Genomic DNA, 17725 nt, shown 5'->3' with positions numbered 1-17725 from the left:
ATACGTTGTCAGAACCATATTTGTGGAACAGATTATTGGAAGCACAATTAAGGAGTAATGAAAAGGAAAAAGCTAAATGAATAGATATGTTTTATTTCAAAAGTTGAACCTGATACAATAGATGAGGCATGCTAAGATGAGTATTGGATGAAGGCTATGAGAGAAGAGCTTGATCCGATTGAAAAGAACAAGACTTGGGAATTGGTCCCTAGACCTAAAGATAAGAATGATATTGGCACTAAATGGATATTTAGGAAAAATACGAATGAAAAAGGTGAAGTGGTAAGAAACAAAGAAAAGTTAGAATGGAAAGGGTACTCACAATAGGAAGGAATTAATTTTGAAAAAACTTTTTCCCATGTTTCTATACTTGAAGGAGTAAGAATGTTTTTGTCTTATGCATCTAACAAACACTTCAAGGTATATCAAATGGACGTTAAGTCAAAAAAATTGAATGGAAGACTTGAGAAAGAGAAGAGAAAAGAATGATAGAAGAGATAGAGCCTCAAGGAGTCGAGTCTTTAAAAAGGCTAGGACCAAGGGAGGCTTGAGGGTATATCACAGGAAGAGGTTTGCTAGGAAACTGATGGAGCTCGTAATACTAGAATTTTAGGAAGTTGAAGATCCAATTAGAAGAACTCCTTCTCCATAGTCTCGAAGACCACTTAGTCCACCTTCACCATTAGGAATGCACCATGACTTTGTACTTGAACAAAATGGAGCCTCATGAAGTGTAGAGCCCCCAAAGATGTGGGGCAGCTAGGGGAAGTAGATATCCCAAAGGAGGAAGATGGGGAGGAGGACTATATTTACATTCCAAAGGAGTTATTAAATGAAAGACTTCTTCAAGTTCCTAGGACACCATTTTCTAACATTACTACTCAAGAGATCAAGGGAGTTTTTCCTAGGGATCTTAGAACAAAATTTTTTAGACATTTGTTTGAGGATGATGAATTGATTAAATTAGTGGCTTTCAATTAATGATCTCATTCAAGAATTTAAGGTAGAGATGATGACCAAGTTTGAAGCTATTATCCCAGAAGAGGGGAGTAAAATTGTGAAGGAATTAGGAATTCTATTATTTCTAAATGTCAATATATTTGATGCTATGGCATTTGATTTGGTTATGCAAGACATGAGGTTGAAAATATCTAACATTAAGAAATCAGATAGACCTACAACAAGCATGTATTATAGTGAATACCTAGATGCCTTAGCTACTTGGTCTTTCTCATCTTCTACTTCTAAGAAGGAGATTGTTGATGATAGTGGAGTAAGGGGAAACATAGTCTTGGAGAGAGTGGAAGATGCAAAGCTCTAAGAGAAAATAGGTATTTAAGAGAAAATGTTTTTTATGTGCACAATGTGGCTAAAGTGAAAGATAAGAAGCATAAACAATTACAAGAAATGTACATGCATATTTTCACTTCCTATGAAAATCAATCAAAGTAAGTGGATAGATTAAAAACTTAGGTAAGCCTATTAGAACATAAAATTTTTGAGTCAAAAGAAGCTAAGCCCCTCCATGCAGATAGGCTATGAAGTGTAGATGAAGCAAGCCCTTCAAGACTGTTGAGTATAGTACCATTTACCCCAATAAGTTCAGTAGTGTCACTCCAAAAAATTCCACCTAAGGAAGGAAAAGATATTAGTTCTCTGATTAAGGAGGTGACTAACTTGCTATTAAAGATTGAAAATGAAAAAAGCATTTTTTTATTATAATAAGGATATCATTGCTCAAAATGCATTAATACACTTGCATGAAAAAATCAATTCAAGAATGTTTAGACTTCACAAAGAATGTTTAGACTTCATAAAAAATTAATACTTAGCAATTAGCAAGATGGAAGATTATAGGAAGTTGGCCAAACCAACTTATCAAAAGTGGGTGAATAGAATTGAGAAGATGAAACAAATTGATTTGTGTGTGAGGGTAGACCCAAATGTCCCTCTAGTTTCTACGCTCACAGCTAAAATTGTTAAGTCACTTAAGATTTTTTTGGTTTTACGTAATTATATTGAAAATAAAAGGATGGAGCTAAAGGAAATAATAGAAGGATTTAAAGAAACATTGGTGCCACCTATTCTTAAAGAAGATAAAAGTTTGAAAGAATTTATTGACTAGAGAAATGAGGCCATTGCCAAGGTGAATGACATGGTAAAATCTATAGCACAAAATACGAATATGACACATTTTTAGGAGGACATTTCAGAGTTAATAAATTTCTCCATATTCTATGAAAAATTTGAGAAAGAAGTTACACAAGTGACACTAAATTACAATCCTTATAGACATGTGGAAGATCATATCCTCGAGCATAAATGACCAACCAATGATGAATATGAGGAGTGGGTAAGAATATATATACCTATTGATGACTCTAATAATGAGGGCCCACCTAAATAGCAATGATTTCTAAAGATATTCCCTTTTGATGGAGACAGGTATTTAAGATGAGAAATTAGAGAATCACATGAATCAAGAGATGTCACATTAGGCTGGTGAAAGGCTAACTACATATGTTATTCTTAGTAAGTCACATGCTTTTTTGTAACTAGAAATTTTTTTCAAATGATAAAATGACATGTGTCTTTTCCTTCCAAGTTTGAAGCTTGTTGCAACTCATCTCTATAAATGAGTTCCCAAGACTAGAAGAAGGGTCTGAATTTTGGTTTGAGAAATGAATATTCACTTTGAGTCAGTCCATCTTCTTTGCGTACTCATTTTATTTTGTTAATGAATCAAATATAAGTAGCTTAAGTTATGTGGTTTTCTAAGATATAGATATGATACTGATGTATAATTTTCAACTAAAATTAATACAATTTGAGAAATTAGTGGAGTTATGCAATATGGATCTCGTCTCTCTTTATTTTTTTCTTTGATTATTTGGATTCAATATCAAGTATATGTGAATTTCAGCTTTAATTCTTTTTGAATTATATCTCATCTCATGGTTTTTTATTAATATGATGGATTGAGTAATTTCCAATCATGGTATGAGAGAATCACAGGGTGTTACAAATAGATTGTGATAAGTATGGGATGTTGATAGTATATTGGTTTTACTTACAAGGTAAGGGAATAGATCATAGGTTGCAATGTTGGATTTATAAATTTGAGCTCAAAGGATAAAGATTGGTCACACCCCTATTCTGAATGGAAATAAAAGGTTACACAATAACAAAAACTTTAATCAAATTCTTTTATATTTCATGTTATATTATGGATCTAAATGAATTTTCCCATACTAGACTTAGGTATCATTAGATATGAATCAAAATCTCCACTTCACTCTTTTGGTTATCCTATAGTTAGAAGAATCAAGGCTTGTTGTCTACTTTAATGGGGATTATTGTTTAAATATTACTGTGAAGGGAGTGGTGATTAATCCCAAGGTATACCCACCTAAATCCTATAGAATTCAAAGGAATAAAGCATCTATTTTCTTATCAGTTAGTCCTATTGATTTTATTGGATATACTTGTCATGATTTATATCTAATTCCTATGTATAATCCTCATCTGAAAGGGTGATTAAAATCTTATAAAGTTAGGAGTCAACAATATTGAATTCATGTAAGTCACCCAAAAATTATACCAACTAAATCATTAACATTAGTGAACATAAAAATATCATGCATAATCCTTGTTCTAATATATTCCAAATTTTTGGCCTTTCATCTACTTCCAATGAAGCTCAGTGATGTAAACTATGTATCTGCTAATGGTTTTTCCTAGATATACTTAGATAATTTCTTCATCCCAACATACCAATAATTTGTTCTTATCTTAAGAGGCCTTAGATATTAATGTTGTTTAAATAAATGAAAAAATATAACCATTCAAATTATCCAACTTGCCAAAAATCTCCCCCTTTGGCATTGATAGCAACACTTAGTGAAAAATTGACTAAGTGTCAAAATTATTCAAAAATTCAAAATTAATTTTACCGTAAACTTTTATCTTCTATACATATCTAACTATCTTTCCTTTACAATCCTTAATACATATCTACTTGATTCCTTATGTATGTGCAATACTTATTTGATTAAATTTTTCATTTTCTACTTACTCCCCCTTTGACATCAATAAAAAAGGTGAGTTATCTATGTACAAGTCAAAATTGTAATGCCAATCTTCTTCTTAACTCACATACCTCAATATACATGCAAAATTCATTCTCACAGTCACATGATTTGTATCTTATGATTCATTTTTCATTAAATCTTCTACTTGGGTGATTTCACATATAGCATAGTCTTATATCTTTGCTCCGTTTATGTCCAGTGGAGTGAATTATTCACAACTCTTTCTTGAAGACTTCAAATTTTTGAGTTCCTTCTACATCATATCAAGTTTGGGGTTAGAAAAGTTATTAATAAGGTTTAAATCTCCCCAATATCCCATCTCTATCTCTCTAAAGTATACTAATAGAATCATAAGTTTTACTTAATCCCTTATCCATCTCAATAACATGTAAATTTTTTTTTTTTCAAATTCATTAGCTAGTTGTTATAACTTATCCTCATCTTCCTCGATGCATTTAGTAAAATCCTCTACATAATTAGTTGAACTAGTACATTCAATGTAGATCTTCTTACCCTACTGAATTCATACTTTGATATCCTTTACACCTTCATCTATTGCCTACACATAATTGGATATATGTTTGTATGTACTTTTAAAAACTATCCTAACTCAAGATTTGTCTTCGGTCCTATTTTAGCTACTTCTAATAATAAAGAGTAATGACTATCAAAATCTTCTATTACCTTGCTCAAATTTTCTACAATGTTGTTTCTTAGAATGTAATGTCTTCTAAAATATATCAAAATCTTGCTCAAGAATCTTCATGTGTCTCTTAGACTTCTTCTCAAACTTTTCTTTTGCATTTTCATATGTAAACAATGGTATTTTTAAAAATACATCTTCGTCCATGTCATATTTTACTAGCTTGGTAATATCTTGGCTCAAGCTACTAGTTGGCAACAATTCTTGGAATGAAGTTTTTAAAGTAACATGAGTGGTAATCTACTTTTCCTTCTCAACTATGATATTACCTTTCATATTTATCCTTTGTACAAGGGAAGTGGATAGAGTTTCCACTTGGTTATTATCATCTACTATGGGAAATGCATATTCATATTAGTTTTCCATATATGTTAACTCTATCTGATCAACATCCATAATTTTTTTCCATTCATCCTCTCCTTGGTTCTAAACTTATTCTTAATTCTGATTATTATCATCACTATCAATATGACCTACCATATCTACCACCTCTATCATGATTTATGCAATGATAGTTGTATTTTTTAGATTTTTCTTGACATTTTCCTTTTCTTTCTTTGTCTCTTTAGGTATAGCATTAAAAGTCACTAATATCCCACTTACAAAGAAATATAGCTTCTTCTAAGTGATAAACAATTGATTAGTATCATCTACCTCATTAGTAACCTTATATGTAGGTTCATTAATACTTTACCCACTAATCTTATCTTAGGTTTTAATGTAGTGTGAGGTAGGTGAATCTTTGAAGGAGATGACCTAGCCCCCAACAAGTAACCACATAAAAGAAGATAAAATATAGAAAATATATTTAGATCCAAAACAACACCAATTCTCATAGTAGAATCATAAGATTTACATTCAACACACCTGACTGCAAGGTCTTCTAGGTTATGGCCATATATAAAGAAATTACAATAATAGTTTTGCAAGACTTCACAAGATCCAAACTCTAGCTAGTCCAAACCCACAATCTGGTAGAAATCCCAAGAAGAATCTAAACTTATGCTCGCTACCAAGCCACATTCATGTTTCCCAAGCCCATACTTAGCTACTAGTTCTGCCAAACTTCTCTCTTCTCATATTCTCCATCTTCTCCATGCTCAAATGATGTCTCAAGACAAGAAAATAACCTCTATTTATATTAAACCAAGCCATAAGTTAGTCTAGCAAGTCACATTAAATAAACACTCAAGCTAAAAGTTGGTCTGACTAGCTAAATTAAATACATACTTAGGAAAAGCCCCAAGTTTATAATGCATAACTAACTCTTATGACAATGTAGAAGTATACACCCTTAGGCATAGATCCATATGCCATCCAAAAATTTGAATCCAAGAGCACACAAAATAACTTGCATAGATCAAAGCTCGTAGAAATAATCTCCAAAGCCTGCCTAGGAAATAGGAACATGTTACTAGTAGCCACCAAAAAAGGATCTAACTCCAATTTGATAACTCCAATCCTTATGCACACATAGGAAAAGGTCCACCAATATGCCTTGAACATAAACTTTAATGCTCCAAACATAGATCCACAAAATTTGAGCTCGGTTCTCTTGCATATAAGACTACCACTACCCTAGGATGCTCCTGCATTAAACACCCCATGTGTAAAGAAAATATTTTCTTAATAGCTAGAAGAACATTTTCTAGGATTCAACACATAAATCTTGAATTGGTTTTTCAAATACATGTCCTCCAAGTTATCAATTTTTACTTTCTTATGTTTGTTCCACTTCTACAAATCTTTTCTAGAAACAAGAAAATACTCACTTTTCTTCTTCACATCCTTCCTTGGTGTACTAAAGGTGTTTTTTCCATAATAATCTCTAACCCTTTAGGAATCCTTCAACTAAACTTGGCTACCAAAACATAGGTTCCTCATATGAAGTTTTGCATCCTACAAAAGAATCAAGGAAAACTACTTGCCACCCTTCTCAACAATAAACACATTCTTGACACAATCATGCACTACCCTACAATAATATTGCCAAAGTTTATTGAGTAATATTTGATAACTACTCATGTCCACAATATCACACAACACTTAATCAAGATACTTCCCAATTTTAAAATTAACAAGACAACACTCCCTCACTTCTAAAGGATGTTCATCTTGCAACCAATTGATCCTATAAGAAGAATGATGTCTCACTTTCTTCAAACCAAGCTTATGAACCAACTCATTGGCAACTAGCTTATTGGTACTACTACCATCCATAATCACATTTTAGTATTGATATAGTGCAAGGAAAGTTAATCCCCAAAGGAGATGACTTAGCCCCCAACAAGTAACCGCACAATAGAAGATAAACAACAACAAAGAGATTTAGATCCAAACAACATCAATTTTCATAGTAGAATCATAAAATTTACATTCAGCATGCCCGACTCTAAGGACTTCCACTTTATGGCCAAATATAAAGGAACTAAAATAATACCTTTGCAAGACCTCACAAGATCCAAACACCAGGTTGTCTAGACCCATAATCTGGTAGAAACCTTCAGAAGAATATAAACTTCTGCTCACAAGCCACCAAGTAGCCTTCTTGTTTCCCAAGCCTAAACTTAGCCACTACCTTTGCCAAACTTCACTCTTCTCAGCTAATCCATATTTTCCATGCTCAATTGATGTTGCAAGACAAGAGAAGACCCTCTGCTTATACTAAACCAAGCAAAAGTTGTCCTAGCAAGTTACATTAAATAAAAAATCAAATTAAACAAATACTCAAGCCATAAGTTGGCTTGATAGACTAAATTAAATACATACTTATGATAGGCCCCAAGTTTACTTAACCAACTCATATGAAAATATTAAAGTATGTCCCCTTAGGCATACATCCATGTGCCAAACAATGGTCCAAATCTAATGCCACACAAGATAAACCACACAAATTAAAGCTGACAAAAATAATCTCCAAAGACTACTAAGGAAATAGTAACATGTTACCAATAAGTACCAAAAAAGGCTCTAACTCCAATATGATCACTCCTATCATTATACACACATAGGAAAAGGTTCAATGTCTCAAACATAGCCCTAACTATGTGAAACATAGATCCACAAAATTTGAGCTCGATGCTCCTACATACAAGATTGCCACTACCCTAGGATGGTCCTACATCAGGTTTAGTGGCATGAGACTTCTTAAGACTAGGATCATTTAGTATGTCCATTAGTTATTTTTTAGTTTATCTCCTACTTCATCATGTAAGTCATTCATTATCTTTACTAACCTCATCTTTGTCCTCAACTTAGGTCTCACATTATCCAATACTACATGCATCTCATCATATGTAATGAGTGTTCATATCTTTCACAACTTATCTTATATCATTTAATTTTCCTTCTCTAATTCTCCTAACCTCTTATCATCCCACTTATTGAATAAATGATTAGGGATACTATCCCTTCTAAAATTCAACAAATATTTGATGATATAATTTTCAATCATACCTTGTTGATTCTCACCATACCTCCAATAATACATTTGAATTTGATCCAATTTTATATCATGCTTAGTTATAATTGTGATAGACTTCAAGTCTATCTTCCATTTCTTCCTTTCTACCTCAACACCAATCTATGGATCCTTAGGTGCATCCATAGTAACAAGTTCTTCTTGTGCTTCTTCAAAATTTACTATTTTCTTACCATTTTGTTCCTTCTTACTTTCTATGACCTTAGGCTGCTTAGGGTTAGGAATTTAGGCTTTTTCTTTCTATCTTGGGGTCCTCTTAGACTCACTCTTCTCTAGTTGTACTATATTCACTGATGGAGGATTCCTTATGGATCTCCTTGGTGGATTGTGAGGTTTGAGTGTAACCTCTATAGTTGTAATCTCCACATTTGCAACATCCTATAATTAATTGCCTCTAAAGTTGGCTCCCTTGCAGGATCGTTACTTGTTCCTTCAAAATTGGTCCTAGAGGGGACTTCATTTGATCTTTTGATTTCTTGCCACTCTTCCTTAGTTATCCCTTCTTGGGTGGAAATCATTTCAACCATCTTCTCTACCTTTCTTTTTCTTGTACCTATGTATAGATAATCTCTGACTTGGTTGAACTTTTCTTTATAAGTTCCCTATCTCTCACATTACTTGTCAATTGGCACTTTTTAAACTGATATCTAGGCCTCTCCTTAACATTATATATTTGAGGTTTTCCTATTATTATATAGTCTCAAATATAACTGCAATTAAGTTCTTAACATCATAGTGATTAAATACACCATTACAATTCTTCTAGGGAATCCACCAAATTATTCACAAATGCTTCCAAATCATCCTTATTCTTCACTCAATGCTCTCTGCAATCTCAAATAGCTCAAATTATGATGAATTTTTCAATTTTACCCTTTAAATATTTGGTAAAACACTAAGTTATTAATGCATTTTTGTGTAAGCATAAAGTTGATACTGATATAGAACATGCTAAATTTTACAATGTTCCTCTATAACATCAAATCAACATCTATGAACTTAGATACAAGATCAATGATAATCGTAGATAAATTTGCATACCTTAACTCATCAATTAAGGAGACTTATATTTTTATCGTAAAGTGCTCCCCCTCTAGCTATGTTGGATATTTAGATTATAACAGAGGGTTCAGTGCTAGGCACTACATCCACTTTCTTCTATGTACATATCTATTTTTTCTCTTTCCATACTTTTGGGATGGCAATACTTTCTTCTCTCACAAATTTCTTATCAATGTTCTTATATTATTTCCTATTAGTATTAGCATTTATTCTTCCACCATAATTATTTCTTCTAAAATTGGGTGTTCTTATTGTATTCACAATTCCATTGAATATACATAATCAACTATGTAACCCAAATTATTGCAAATATGACATGTAATGACTAAATTTCCATATCTTGGCCCAAACTAATTTACTTATAATTGTTAATCTCTTCTCGTGTGTCCAATTTTTTTACATTTATAGCACATGACACCATTGTGGACGACATTATTCATTCTCAAAGGTCTACTTGCTATCATGTTAGTTCTCTCACTTGTTTTCACCCTAGATCTTTGATTAGGAATTTTACATTCATGTGATTTATGTCCATAAGGAAATCAATTGAAATAATATCCAATAAAGGGTCTTGTACCCACATTACCTTTTCAATCCTTCTTCATGTTCCCATATTTCTTCATGTACAACATTTGCATTTAAATGATTTCCTCTATTCTCTATGTTTCTCATTTTTATCCAATATTTGATTAGGTCCATGCCAAATTATTATCCTATAGTGTTTAGAAGATTCACCTTCAATATATTTAATTATTTTCATATCTCTTTTAGGAATTTGTGTCATTAATTGCTCATCTAGTTTATTTGTACTTGAATATGACTTATCAAGGTGTAGATTCATTTAAACAAGTTCACCTTTCATAATGTTGTTGTATTTCTCAAGTTATTTGTACTTCAACTTTGAATGATCAAGTTATGACCTCACCTTGGGAAGTTGAGTGTTCAATTCAGTAATCTTATCTTTCATATCTTCTTTTGGTTTAATCTCATCTAATATCTTGACCATCTTTAGTGATGTGACTTCAAGCTCATGCCAAGGTAAATTTTAGTGGCTAATATTCAGTAATTGGCTAATTTTAGATTACTTTTTTTAGAAATGTTTGGCTAATAATTTAAGATTTAATGCAACCTAAATTACCACATTTTTATAAAACTTCTAGTTATAAAAATATTTAAAATTGCCCATAATTTATTTTATTAAGAAAATTAAACTCAAAGATTTCCCACAATGTTCAATACATGATTAAATTTGATTCACTTAAATATTATATATTACTCAAGAAATTAAAATTAATTCACCAATAATTATCATAATTATTAGTTACTTTAGGGATATATCACCAATATTTAGTTTTCTCTATTGATTTAAAATACAATGTAATAATCTTCATAATATTCCATGAGGTAAAGAATGTTCAAGTTTGATTTGTAATGCTTATGGGGGCTAATATTTCATTTGGATTGTGGATCACAATAGAAATTAATGGCCTTGAAGTAATTGTGGGTCCTACTAGAATTAAAAATATTATTACATTTATGTTACACATTGCAATGAGGATTATTAGATTTCATTTTAAAAATAATACCAACTAAATATTATATAAGATCTATAGTGCCTACCCCTAGTTTACTTTTCACTTATTATTGTCAAACTCTTTTAGGCCAACTTTATAATTATGTTTGATGATTAGTGGTATTTGTTTTCCAGATTGTTGGATATTATCCTTGCTCAGTTGATTATATGATGAGACTACTTGGTACTAGTTATTTCATGTATGTATGATTATTCCTTGATGATAAAGATTGTTTATAGTTATTTCATTTATTTCATGATGTTAGTTAGATGGGTTATTTATATGGGTTTTCTATGAATATTTACCCCATACTTGCATGTGTATGGTGTACCTGTATTTTTTATTTTATGTATGATGTTTTTGCTATGGTTGAGGGAGGGAGTTGTAGTCACTTGCTAGTCAGGATCTACACGATGTACCACTTCTTGCCATTGCCTATTTGGTTTAGACTATGTGTATGTACATGCATGAATTTTAAGTAGATTATAGGTACTGGGTATCAACTTTCCTGAATTGCCAGGATGAGTGTACCCTATCACAAATATCTCAATGGTAAGAGAGGGGAGATAACTCTTGAGTTCAAATCTTATCCTTAAACCATTTCTCTTAAAAAGTAGGGCAAGAATCTAAGTTTTCTACCTTCCAAATTCGTCAAGTGACTAAACTTGTGATTATAACCCTTGAGTTTGATCTAGTTTTTTTTTACTTTATTATGGGTTTTCTTTTCAGTCTTATGGGTCTGTGATTATTTTCTGTTATAATTTAATCAAATTAAAAGAATTATAAAAGATTTAATTTAATGTGAATTTTATAAAGAAAATTCAATATTTAATTATATTTAATTAATTGAGAAATTAATTAAATAAAAGAATTAAATTTATAAATAAAGTTATAGTTCTAATTTTGGAGCATAATAATATTAATTTAATTTAATAATAATATATTTAGGAGATCATTTTTGAATAAATTTTAAATATTATTATTACTTAATAAATATTTTTATCAAAAATGCTTCAAAAATTAAATTAAAGAGAGAAAGAAAATTAATTTAATAAAGATATGTTAAATGGTAAAAAGTGTGCATGAAAATGTAAAAGTTAATAAAGTATTAAAAAGAATTTGATAACCGAGTTCCCTCACATGATTGCACAATTAGAGCCCCAAATTAAGGGAGAAATCTTTATTAGAGATGTGGAGCTCATTTTTCAATAACTAGGTTTTGGAAAAGCGACTTTTAGAGAAGGAAGTTTTTAGAAGGGGTTTTCTCGTGTTCTTCATGGGATTGCGTGTTTATGTGTTAACATTAGATTCAAGTAGAATCTTGTGATTAATTTATGCAATAAGATTTCCATCTTTCCAATCTTCTGTTTGCTTCATGTTTGGATAGATTGGTTCTCAGATATTTGTAGATTTGTTTGATATCATTGATGAAACTCTGTTGTGAATCTTAATTTTTCTTCATATCAAAGCTATCTATGTTTGAGGAATGAAGTTTTTGAAACCCTCATTCGTTTAAATTTTTAAACAAATGTATTTGTGGATTAAAAATTGAATTCTAGAATATAATTTCAAATGCTTTTTCTAGGTTTCCCTATCAGAGTAATTGATCACGTTTAAAAAGAAATTAGTGAGGGGGTGTTTGTTTTATTTTTACATACCAAAAAAAAATTTAAAAAATAAAATAAATAAATAAATAAATATATATCTAAATTGGTGGGCGGGGGCCACAACCCCCCACCTACCCCTTACCTTTTTCCTCCCCCCTCCTGCATGGTAGAGAGGCTCCTGCTGATGGCCATTAAGGTCACCACACGACAGACTTTGTTGCCGTGATAGTAGGTACTTCCATAGGTAGTACTTTGCTATTGTGATAGTAGAGCTGCCCACGACAGGCTTTTCAGGCCAGGCCAACGAGCCTTTAAAATTGCAAGGACCTTTGCTTTATTTTTTATTATTATTAAAATTTAATTTATTTAAAATTTAATGTATTTAACTTTTAAGTTATTAACATTTTTAATTTAATTAAAATTCAATTATTAATATATTTGATTAATAGTTTTCTTTTAATGATTAAAGTATTTCAATTATTAAGTAGCTTCTTTAAAATGTATGTTATCAACAATTAATTAAATTAATTTGTTAATAGGACGTTAGAAGGGAATTGATTAATGAAGCTCATTATAATATTTGGTAGTGTTAAATAATTATTAGTTAATTATTTAAATCTAAGATCCTTATAAAGATGTCAGTTTGGTGAGTTGGTGGTTATTGGGTGATCAAATTTTAAAATGAACATGGGTTCAATTATATGGGGTTTTTTAATCAACTTTATCAAATCAAAAACTTACATTGAAACAAAAATTTGAACCCTATTATAAATTTAACTATGTATTTTCAAAACCAACAGAACTACGAAACTACATTGTATGTTGTATGTTTTCTTGTATGTTGAGTTTGGGGTTGACTTAGAGTGTTGACTAGGTTTAGGATGTCTACCAAAGGTCGGGAGTATATTGTTTTGACGATGTCATGTTTTGTTACAAGTATGTACTTGACTTTTAATCAGTCCTATTAAGATGATTGTATGGGTAAAATCTGTGATGCCTTTTCAGTAATTTTCCAGTTGCTTGCTTAAGGACTGGAGAGTATTTATGGTTATATGAGACTTTCTACTTTTGTTGAAGCCTAGGGTAGGTTATCTGTATGTGATGTTGGAAAGTGGCTTGCAATGGAGGATGAGGCCTTAAAGAGGCTAACGGGTAACCCATTGTAGCTTATTTTAATAAGTGATAACATTACATTAAATGAGAGTAAAATGAACTAATAAGAGTCTTTTTCTTTCCTCACCCATGCCTTGAGTGCTAGTATAGACTAGGATGGGAGTAGAGAGGATGCTTGGTTGTAACCTTGCTTAGTTAGTATGCCTTGTTAGTACGAAAGGATACTAGTGCCACATAGAGTCATTAGGGGGCCAAAGTATTAAAGGACTAGCTAGGTAACCTCAGAGTTGGCTCATGCAATGAGACTTGCCCACTTACATAGTAGATTCCCTACATGTCTTTGTTTGCCTCTGGGTTTAGATGTCACATATGTCTTGGTACCTTGAGCTAGATTACTTTAAGGTTTTCCTTGACCTAGATATTACTTTTGACTTTTGGGATTGTTATCCTATTCTTGACTTGAGACTATCCCCTTAGCATGGTGGGAGTGGACCCTTTTCAGGTTACCACGAGCTCAGGTGGTAGTGCTTTTTACTCTTACCATTGAGATCTACCAGTTCAATGTTGTGGCTAGAGTTCTATGTTCTACATTTCCTTTCTTTCTATCTTTGTGCACTATGATGGATTGTTATACCTATTGTATTGTATTTTTATTTCATGGAATTCAAAGAGATGATGTAATTTTTTTATGATGTATATTCTTTAGCCTTTCATACCTTGTGACCCATATAGTAAATGATTTTGTATTTCGACTATTGCCAAGTGGGATTCAAGATAATTGTATATTATTTAAATGGATTTGAACTTATTCTTTAATGTGGATGTATTATATATATTCATTTTAGTATTAATTAAACTCAAATGTGATTCAACGTCATGAGAGCCCTAAGAATTGTAATCTATTTTATGGTATGTGCTTATGTGTATGTTATTTCTTCTGTTATTTTATATCTATTGTTGTTATGTTATTATCTTTCAAAAAGAAAAATTGTTGTCAAACTTAGTGAACTTTAGGTTATTTTCTTTTGGGTTCCTTGGTGGGACATTAAAATGTCTCTTAAACTGATCTCTACATATAGCACAATAATTTCCAATAAGTATTCCATTTTAAAATGGAAGTATTTACCATGGCTTATTGCTCTAGACAGGGTTTTTTCTATACAGGACTTTGACTCTAACATCAAAGCAAGGTTTGCATTACCAACTTGGAACACTTTGGGACCACTTGGTGGATCATTGAAGAGAAGAATCTGAAGGCAGATATGAACATTGTCACATGGAAATTATTTCTAGTCCACAACCTGAGACAATTCACTATGACCATAGTAAAGTATGAGTGTAGAGTCTATGAGCTCATGCCCTATGTGGGGATCATCAATAGCTCATCATAGTTGGTACAACATTTTATCAGAGGTTTGAATTATTATCTAGTTAAACCTAAAACCCTCAAAGATGTAGTACATCGAGCCATACTTGTAGAGAAGAGTCTTACTCTAGGACATGGTGGCTTTGTGGGAGCACTATAGTATCAGGATCCAAGGTTAACCACAACTCAGGTGGAAATAGGAAACCCCCTTATCCTAAGAGAAATTAGAACCAACAGCAACCTTAGAAATAGTAGCTACAGAAGGGATCATACCCTTTGGCACAGAGTGGTGGTAGTGGTTCTAATGCTAGGAACTACCATAACTCTTAGCACAACAAGCAAAATTAGAACAGTCAGCTTGCAAAGAGCAACTAGTCTTTTTCTAGTAAGGCTAGCCACCAGTAGTTGAGTGCACCTCCAACAGAGAGGGAATCTGGTAGAGGCATGGGATGTTAGTCTTGTGGATAGTTTGGACACATTGTAGCCAACTACCCACAATGAACATCTCACTATGCAGGTTCTAGGCTAGTAGTATCTTAGCCTATAGTTGGAGATGTAGGTAGAGCTCACAAAGTATTTGCAGTGGTGGACCACTGCCAAGAAAATTATCAGGGAACTATGGTTGAAACTACAAGAGCTATCTGAGGTATACCTCTCTCCATCTTATTTGATTTAGGTCTTACAAACTCTTTTATTTCACCATCCATAGTTGCTAAATATAAGCTAGAGGTGGTAAAACAGGGCTTGGGTTGGAAAATGGAACTAGCCTCAGGCACTAGGGTTCCAATAGATTCCTTAGTGCAATAGTGTGAACTAAACCTAGGAGGGTTTTTTATGTTAGTAGACCTTCGGTTCATTCCTCTTGGTTCTTACAACATGGTTTTAGGTATAGATTGGTTGGGCTCTCATAGAGCTAGTATTGATTATAGAAAGAAAGCCATTTTGTGTAAAGATGATCAGGGGAAGGATTTAAAGATTATGGGTATCTAAAGACCTATATCTCTATGGATGATATTCACTATGTAATTAAAGTGGAGCTTTCATAAAGGATGTCAAATGTTTTCCATTATAGTGAGTGAACTGGAAGAAGAAAACCATGTAGGGAAGACTTTAGACCATCCTATTCTACAAGAATATGTGGATCTCTTTCCTAGCGAGATTCCAAGTATGCCTCCAAATAGGGATATTGATTTCAGCATTGATCTTATTCCAAGAGTGGAGCCTATTTCTAGAGCTCCTTATTGGATGACCACTCAGGAATTGAGTGAGTTGTACCTACATCTTGAGGACCTTCTAGCCAAGGGTAGTATTTGATCAAGTGTATCTCCATAAGGAGCACCAATGCCCTTTTTGAAGAAGAAGGATGGTTCATTGCACTTGTGTATTGACTATAGACAGTTAAACAAGGTGACTATAAAGAACAAGTATCCTTTACCAAGGATTGATGATTTACCTGATTAGATAAAGGGAGCCACAATATTCTCCAAGATTGATCTAAAGTCAGGATACCACTAGCTTCACATTCAAGATGCTAACATTTTCAAGACTTCCTTTCGAACTCACTATGGGCACTATGAGTTCACAGTAGTCCCATTTGGGTTGATGAATGCTCCATTGGTTTTCATGTGTCTGATGAATGGAGTGTTTTGTTCCTATCTTGATTGATTTTACTTGTGTTCCTAGATGATATTTTGATATATTGTAGATCCTATAAGGAACATGAAGAACATCTATGATTGGCTTTGCAATGCTTGAGAGATAATCAACTTTATGCCGACTCGACGAAGTGTGATTTCTTTTAATCAAAGATACAATATTTATGGCTTATCATATTAGATGATGGCATCTCTGTAGACCTATGTTAGAAATTTGTAGCTTCATGGATCTAGCCAGTTATTATCATAGGTTCATCCAAAACTTTTCTAGAGTAGCATATCCTATCACTTCCCTTTAGAGGAAAGGAAAGAAATTTATATGGATAGAGAAATGTGAGGACACATTTCAAAAGCTCAAGGAACTTTTGACCAGTGCACTAATATTATCAGTACCTAATCTAGTAGGTGACTTCATGGTGTGCACAGATGCTTCCCTAGAGGAGATTAGAGCAGTTTTGATGCAAGATGGATGGATGATCGCTTATGAATCGTGTAAATTCAAGGATCACGAGTTGAATTACCCTACACATGATCTTGAGTTAGCTAAAGTAGTTCATACCTTAGTGAGATGGAGACACTTCTTTCTGGGACACTGATTTGAACTTCATTGTGATCACCATAGTCTATCGTACATTTTTACACAGCCTAATCTGAATGCTAGGCAAAGGTGTTGGATGGAGTCCCTTTTGTGGGTATGATTTTGAGGTGAAGTATATCTAGGGAAAGGAGAATATGTTAGCTGATGCTTTGAGTCATAGGAGACATGTGACACTATCTTTGACTCTTAGTGTGGACTTGAGGGGCCATATACTTCAGGCACTTCATACAAATACTTGGTATCAAGAGGTGAGCATGAAGATAGATTCAGGAAGACTAATGGAGGGCAAGTTTTCAGGTTATGTTTTGCAACCATATGACATTTTGTGCTATTCAAGAAGGATCTGTGTACCACTATTGGATGAGTTGGGTACATTGATCCTATTAGAGGATCATCATGCACCTTACTTGGTACATTTAGGTGTCAAAAAGATGCATGCAAATTTGTGATGTCTATACTATTGAATAGGGATGAA

The sequence above is a fragment of the Cupressus sempervirens genome, chromosome 7 (genome assembly GCF_028749045.1).
Source record: "Cupressus sempervirens isolate cs-2001-9-10 chromosome 7, ASM2874904v1, whole genome shotgun sequence".
In the NCBI taxonomy this organism is placed as follows: Eukaryota; Viridiplantae; Streptophyta; class Pinopsida; order Cupressales; family Cupressaceae; genus Cupressus; species Cupressus sempervirens.
This window is presented reverse-complemented; position numbering follows the sequence as displayed.